Here is a 7788-nt window from a genome sequence, read left to right as displayed (position 1 = left end):
CAGATCTAGAATTTTTATACCATAGGTGCACCACTAAAGAAAGGAGAAAAAAAGTACTAAATGAGATTTGGTCCCTACTCCTCTAGGTAAATAATTTAGCGTTCAACCAAGTGCCTCCATTTAGCCTCTTTGTAGCGTAAGTGCCAGCAAAGAATGTTAGACCAATTTTAAACAATATATACATAAAATATCTAGTTTGACAGAGAAATAATGGGTTTACGTGCCCCATATATTTACCTATAAATCCGCCCTGGCTGTGATCAAAGAAGGATATTAGATGCTCAAAGGAAGTAAAGGGACGGGAGTTCAATTCTCAATTTTTAAGTCTTTTTTATTTTATCTAGTAGCCAATATTTTGACCCAATACTATTATATTTTTACTGAATTTTGTTTTACCTTTCTCTTTTATTTATTTTTCTTTTCTATTTTACCTAATAATTCTCTATACCCAAAAAAGAAAGAAAAAATCTCCAAAGTTCGTACTTCTTCTAAAAACGAACTATTTCTCGGGAGTGGAAAAATGCATCATATTTTTCGGGTGAAATTCAAAAATAGCCAGATTTACAAATGGTAATTAAAAAATAGTCATAATTTTAAAAGTAATCGAAATTAGCTACTTTTCAAGTAAACATAAATCTAAACGAAAATACTTTTTAAAATCCGAAAAATATTACAGCATAATATATTGGAGTTCGAATTTTTTATATGTGAACTTCCAGCATAATATACTGGAGTTCAAGCATAATATACTGGAGTTCCAATGTTATATATTGGACTTCCATCATAATATACTTGAGTTCCAGCATAATATTCTGGAAGTTCATACACAGGTACTCCAATCTCCAGTATATTATGCTAGAACTTTGCATGTGCTGGAGTTCCAGCATAATATGTTGGAAGTTCATACACAGGTGCAGCAATCTCCAATATATTATGCTGGAACTTTCCGTGTTGCAACAAAAGAGTGGTTATTTTTCAATAACTTTGTAAACACGATCTCTTTTTTAACTACCAGTTCGAAACTGGCTAATCCGTGCTATTTTCACAATTTTTTCACTAACCTTTTCACTGTCATGTTCAAATAGTTATGCACTTATACTATGTGTCACGACCCCAAACTCCCTCCGTAGGATTTAGTAATCGCCTTACCTAGTCTTAGAGACTAGGTGCCATCACGACATCGATTTTTCTTATGTATGTCATACACCTTGCGTGACTTGTTTTGTTGCTTCGATGAGGTACTCAATGTCTTTGATATTACTTGTTGACTTGGACTGCAGTAGTACATTCGCACAAGCATACACTGTAGCATGCCACTTATACTAGCTCAGGAGTATGAAACTTGACCTTTATTGATCACGCCCATGTGTACTTGTATTATCCGTTTTTATGTTGCTATTGAGCTTGTGACCATGACGAGCGGATTTTGATTGTGAGCCTGTGACTATGCCGGGCGGATTATAATTGTAAGACTGTGACCCGCCGGACGAATTGTGATTGTGAGCTTGTGACCATGCTCGGCGGATTGTGATTGCGAGCATGTGATCATGCCATGCGGTTTGAGATATTGGCATGTGAGTTGTCCGTGCGATTATGATTCGGGATATGGGCACGAGGTGATGTGAGTATATGATGGTGGATTGAGACCCGTGACTTATGACTAAGAGATAAAGTATTACGGAGTGATTTCGTTATGAACGTTATATTAAAACGTCTTGATTTATTGGTTGTCATTGTGTTCCTTATTTGGTTTCAATGGTACTTTCGTGGTGTTCCTATTGCCTTACTGTTTATATCACATGTTGATTCTTGTTGCCATTTACTGATTTCTGCTTTCCATTATTAGCTTTATACTTCTATACTGCACAAGTTATTTGTCTAGTCAATGTCTTGACTTGTACCTTGTCACTACTCCACCGAGTTTAGTCTTGATACTTACTGGGTACCGACCGTGGTGTACTCATACTATACTTCTTCATATTTTTATGCAGTGCCAGGTATTGGAGATATCGTACTCGGGCGGAGTTAATTTGTTAATCGCAAGGATTCAAGGTAGAGTTGCTTGATCGCCGCAGTCCCTTGGAGTCCTCTCCTTATATTGTACTGTCAGATTGTCACTTGAACAGTATTGTATTTCGATCTTTGAGATCTTTTCATGTACTTAACTAGAGTTCGTGACTCTGTATTACCAACCTTAGGAGGTTGTTATGATTATTGACGCATAGGATCATTTCGATCTTATATCGTTAATCATATCAAACTCGGTTTCAAATTAGCATCGTTAATAATTGGTTTAATTGATATAGTAATCGGCTTACCTAGTCTTAGAGACTAGGTTCCATCACGACCACCTACGGAGGGGGTTTGGGGTCGTGACAAGTTGGTATCAGAGCTCGAGGTTCATAGTTTCTTCGAGTCACGAACAAGTTTAGTAGAGTCTTGTGGATCGGTAGGGAGACGTCTGTACCTATCTTCGAAAGGCTACATAACTATTAGAAAACTTCTATTTTTTCATTCCTATTGTGTGGATTTGTTGATTTTGAAGTTTGAGCCTTTGTATCTCTATTCTCTCACAGATGGTGAGGACACACGCTACTAGATTAGCAGACACCCGCGCCCCCTACTAGAGCCGCGAAAGGTCGGGGCCGAGGTAGAGGCTGAGGAAGGGCATGAGCCGCAGCTAGAGCACCTACCAGAGCAATAGTTAAGGAGCCGCCTATAGCTCCGGTTGGGGGACAGGCACCGGAGGCTCCTTTTGTTACCCCCGGACTTCAGGAGACTTTAGCGTTGTTCCTGAGCATGTTTGGTACATTGGCTCAGGCAGGATTGATCTCTATTACACAAGCTACTTCATAGATTGGGGGAGGAGCTCAGACTCCTACCACCCGTACCCTAGAGCAACGGGCTCACATTGGTCAGGTTCCGGGTGTGATGCCGGTACAGCCTATTATTCCTGTTCAGCCTAAAGTCAGGCTAGGGGCATCAAAGGAGGAGCAGAAGAGGCTTGAGAGGTTCAAGAGGTATAGTCCACCTATTTTTAGTGGCACGGCTACCGAGGATGCACAGGAATTTCTAGAGAAGTGTCACCGTATTCTCCGCACTATGGGCATTGTAGAGGTGAGTGTAGTTGCTTTTACTAAATTTTAGCTGTTGGGAGCAGCATATCAGTGGTGGCAGGTTTATGAGGAGGATAGATAAGTCGATGCAGCACCACCCACTTGGGCTCAGTTTTCAGAGATGTTTTTTAGGGAGTTTGTTCCTCAGACCCTTCGGGATGCGTGGCATACAGATTTTGAGCAGCTGCATCAGGGCATCATAACAGTGTCAGAGTATGCCATCAGGTTCAGTGAGTTATCCCGTCATGCACCTAACTTGGTTCCCACAGTAAGAGAGAGAGTCCGCAGAGTCATTGATGGGCTCAGTTATGATCTTAGATTCTACATGGCTCGAGAGTTACAGACTGATACTCCATTTTAGTAGGTGGTGGAGATTGCCAGGATGTTAGAGCGTATTCGGGGTAAGGAGAGGAAGGATAAGGAGACCAAGAGGTTTCGAGGTTTTGGAGGGTCCAGTGGATTCTACTCTTCAGGTATGACCCATCGTGGAGAAGGCTCAGGCAGTCGGCCAGTCCAGACCGCACTTCAGACTACTCGTGGTGCTCCAGCTAGTCAGGATACTCATGTGGGGCAGTCATTTTATAATGCACTACCGGCACGGGGTTCCTACAGTGGTTATTCCACTTATCCAGCATGGACTCAGTACGAGCATCCACGCCCGCAGAAGGGTTGTTTTGAGTGTGGTGATACTAGGCACATCATGAGAGATTGTCCCAGACTCAGGAGAGGCGGATTTCATCAGAGCACTCAGGCTACGGGATCCATTCCAGTTGCTACTCCACCTGCACAGCCAGTTAGATGTGGAGGATAGGCGGGTAGAGGGCGCCCTAGAGGGAGAGGCCCAACCCGTTGATATGCTTTCTATGGTAGGGCTGAGGCCACTACACCATATGGAGTCGTTACAGGTATGGTTTCGATTGTTATAGAGGAGCATCATTCTTGTTTTCATTTGGTTCTTCTTATCGGGGTGAGTCCTTATCTTTCTTCACATATGGGTGAGTTTCATGATTTTTTATTCTGCTTATGTGTTTACCCTTGTTGGGAAATTCTATAGTGGTAGCATGTGTCTATCATTTTGTTTTGTTCACTATTGAGAGCTATGAGACTAGAAGTGACTTTTCTGCTACTCATTACAGTAGGTTTTGATGTGATTTCTGGATGGTTTGGCTACAATTTGTTATTTAGATGCTCTACCGGTGTGGGGGGGTCGTTACGTATTGTGATTTTGTTTCACATAATTGAATTAGTGGAAGGTTTCAGTTGGTATGATGTGTATTCTACTTGTGATTCAGAGCTGAGGATGGGATCCTCACGTTTTCATGCGGTTTTATATGGTTGAACCAGGTTGCATGCCGCGGTGGGGTTGTATTAGGATGAGATATTCGTGATTAGTTCATATAATTTGATTCTACCTTGTGGAATTGATTCGTAGTATGGTACTGATAGGAAGTTGTTAATGTCGAGCTTGTTTGATAATTCTCTCATGTGATTCTCTTTGCATATTTGGTCATATTCGCGTTGTGCTTATTTGGTTTTAGCTTGCAAGGTGTGTGTCCAGGTGGCGTTAGATGTGACTTGTTGATTTGAGTGAATGGTCATAGGATGTTCATGTTTCTTGTATCATTGTCAGTATTGTGAAGGTTTGGAATAGGGTTCTAACTGATATGAGGTTAACTGCCGATGCTGCGGGAATCGGGTCCTTGGAAAATGATCGGATGGTGAAAAGTTTGGTCTAAGGTTTATTAGTGTGGGTGGAAGGAATAATTTTCAGTTGAGATGGTGTTGTAGAGCTTATGTGGATAGGGTTGACGTGGTATCACCCGTGAGCATATGTATGGTGAGTACATTCAGTGATTTGATGACTTCGGAATGGTGTTTGGCACGTTCGAGGACGAACGATTGTTTAAGAGTAGGAGAATATAATGACCCGACCGATCGTTTTGAGGAATTGCATCTCGTTCGGTAGCTTAAGGTCTCGAGGAGTTTCGTATTATGTATTATGGCTTGCATGTGTGGCCGGGTTTGGTTTTCAGATGATTCGGGATTGATTTGGAAGAATGATTCTCGGTTTATATGCTTAAGCAGTAAGAGTTGATCGGAGTTTGACTTTTTTGTATACGACTCCGAAATGGTGTTTTGATGATTCTGATAGCTTCGTATGGTAATTTTAGACTTAGGCGCATGTTCAAATTTGGATTTGGAGGTCCGTAGCGTATTTTATAATTAAAATTCGTATATGGTTTGTGTCTGGGAGGTTCCGGATGAGCTTCGGGGTGGTTTCGAATCATTTCGATGAAGTTTGGGAATACTGATGCTGGTACTTCGTAATTGCAAACTTTTTGTTGCAATTGCGAACTTTTGATCGCATTTGCGAACCTTGGTCGCAATTGCGAACTTTTGGTTGCAAATGCGCACTCCGCAATTGCGAACTTTTGGTCGCAAATGTGCACTCCGCAATTGCGAACTTTTAGTCGCAAATGCGCACTTGGCAATTGCAAACTTTTGGTCGCAAATGCGACATCTACAGCTGAGTTAAGAATTGGAATTTTGGGATTTTAGCTCATTCCTTCATATTTTGAACCCTAGACACGGTCAGAGGCGATTTGGAGAAGGAATTTTTATCTACAATCATTGGGTAAGTGATTTTGATCAATTCTCAACTATTTTATATGATTATAAATGAGATTTAACATCAAAATTATGAGAATCAAAGGGGAATTTTGAGAAACTTTGTTTATGTTTTTAAAATAAATAAAAATTTGGGATTTGAGAGTCAAATTGGACTCGGATTTTGAAACAAAATACATATATAGACTCGTGGGATTATGGATAGTCGAAATCTAGCTTTGGACCCGAATTTTGACCGGGCGAACCGGGGGGTTGACTTTTGTTGACTTTTAAGAAATCGGGTAAATATCATAGCTTTATTTATTGAAATTGATAGCTCTTGCATTATTTGATGTTATTAAGTCGATTTTGGTTAAATTTGAGCCGAGCGATGGTGAATTGTAAAGGAAAAGCTATTTTAGAGTATTGATTGAGGGCTTTGAGGTAAGTATCTTGCCTAACTTTGTGTGAAGGAACTACCCCTTAGGATTTGAGTCGTTTGTGCTAATTGTATTATGTGAAAGCCGTGTAGACGAGGTGACGAGTACGTACGCGTGCTTATATGTGGAAAACCGACAGGTTTAGACTCTTAGGCTTCTTCCATGTACTTATTTGGAATTGTTAGCACATGTTATATCTTTTATTCGTCATGTCTACTATCACATGTTCTATTTGAAGTTGTCGTTACGTGTCATATTCCTTACTTGTCGAGTTTGCTCTTATATGCTTTATTTGAAGTTATTATCACTTTTATCATTATTTGATTTCTTTTATTGTGGATTTACTCTTAGTTGAAATTGTTGTTATATGATATCCTTTTGTTGCCGGGTTATTCGCATGCATTTAGACGTAGTACAAGTTCGTGTCATCTCTTTCATTGTTAGACTATTCATTCACTAGAATCCGAAGTTTGTCATTTCATAGAAATACTTTCACTATTGAGTTTATCCTTAAACAATTAATTGGAATTGAGGTTATCAGAAGTCATTAATCTATTTTTATTGAAGTTGGGTTTAAAGGGGGGGTGTTCCTCGTCGAGTTACTTTTCCGTTCATTTTGTTGTTATTAAGATTCTATATACTTATGTTGAGCCGTGGACTATTTGTTGTGGAAATATTGATATCGTTGGATGTTTGAAAAGGTTGTGGCCTATTGGCACTTGTTATACGAGTTGATATGTTGTGTTGTTGTGATGATAGCATATGTGAATTATTGTGTGTTTTGGTTATTTTTACGCGGAGTATAAGGGTGGCATTTCACCGTTATTTATTATGCGGGGCATAAGGGTGACATCTCACTATTGTTGAATGTACGAAGTGATACAGATGGATATTATGTTATTGTCTAGGCGAAGCAATAAGAGTGGCTATTATACGGAGTGATACGGGTGGCATCGGAGAGATAAGGGATGCTAACGATAATGTCAGGGCGGAGTGATACGGGTGGCTATCAGAGAGATAAGAGTGGCAATGTTAGGGGTGATGTATGATGGCTTGGGGACATTGTGTTGGTGATTTTCGTGTGATGGTGTGATTTTTCTTGTGTATGTCATACACCTTGCATGACTTGTTTTGTTACTTCGATGAGCTACTCGATGTATTTGATATTACTTGTTAACTTGGGCTGCAGTAGTACACTCACACAAGCATGCACTGTAGCATGTCACTTATACTAGCTCAGGAGTATGAAACTTGACCTTTATTGATTATGCCCATGTGTACTTGTATTATTCATTTTTGTGTTGCTCTTGAGCCTGTGACCATGCCGGGCGGATTGTGATTGTGAGCCTGTGACCATGCCGGGCGAATTGTGATTGTGAGCCTGTGACCATGCCGGACGGATTGTAATTGTGAGCCCGTGGTCATGCCGGGCGGTTTGAGATATTGACACGTGAGTTGTCCTTACGGTTGTGATTCAGGATGTGGGCATGAGGTGCTGTGAGTATATGATGGTGGGTTGAGACCCGTGACTTATGACTAAGAGATGAAGTATTACGGAGTGAATTCGTTGTGAACGTTGTGTTAGAACGTCTTGAGTTATTGGTTGTCATTGTGTTCCTTATTTG

Source organism: Nicotiana tomentosiformis, chromosome 11 (genome assembly GCF_000390325.3).
Source record: "Nicotiana tomentosiformis chromosome 11, ASM39032v3, whole genome shotgun sequence".
Taxonomy (NCBI): domain Eukaryota; kingdom Viridiplantae; phylum Streptophyta; class Magnoliopsida; order Solanales; family Solanaceae; genus Nicotiana; species Nicotiana tomentosiformis.
The sequence above is the reverse complement of the archived record's forward strand: the minus strand, read 5'-3'. Positions refer to the sequence as shown.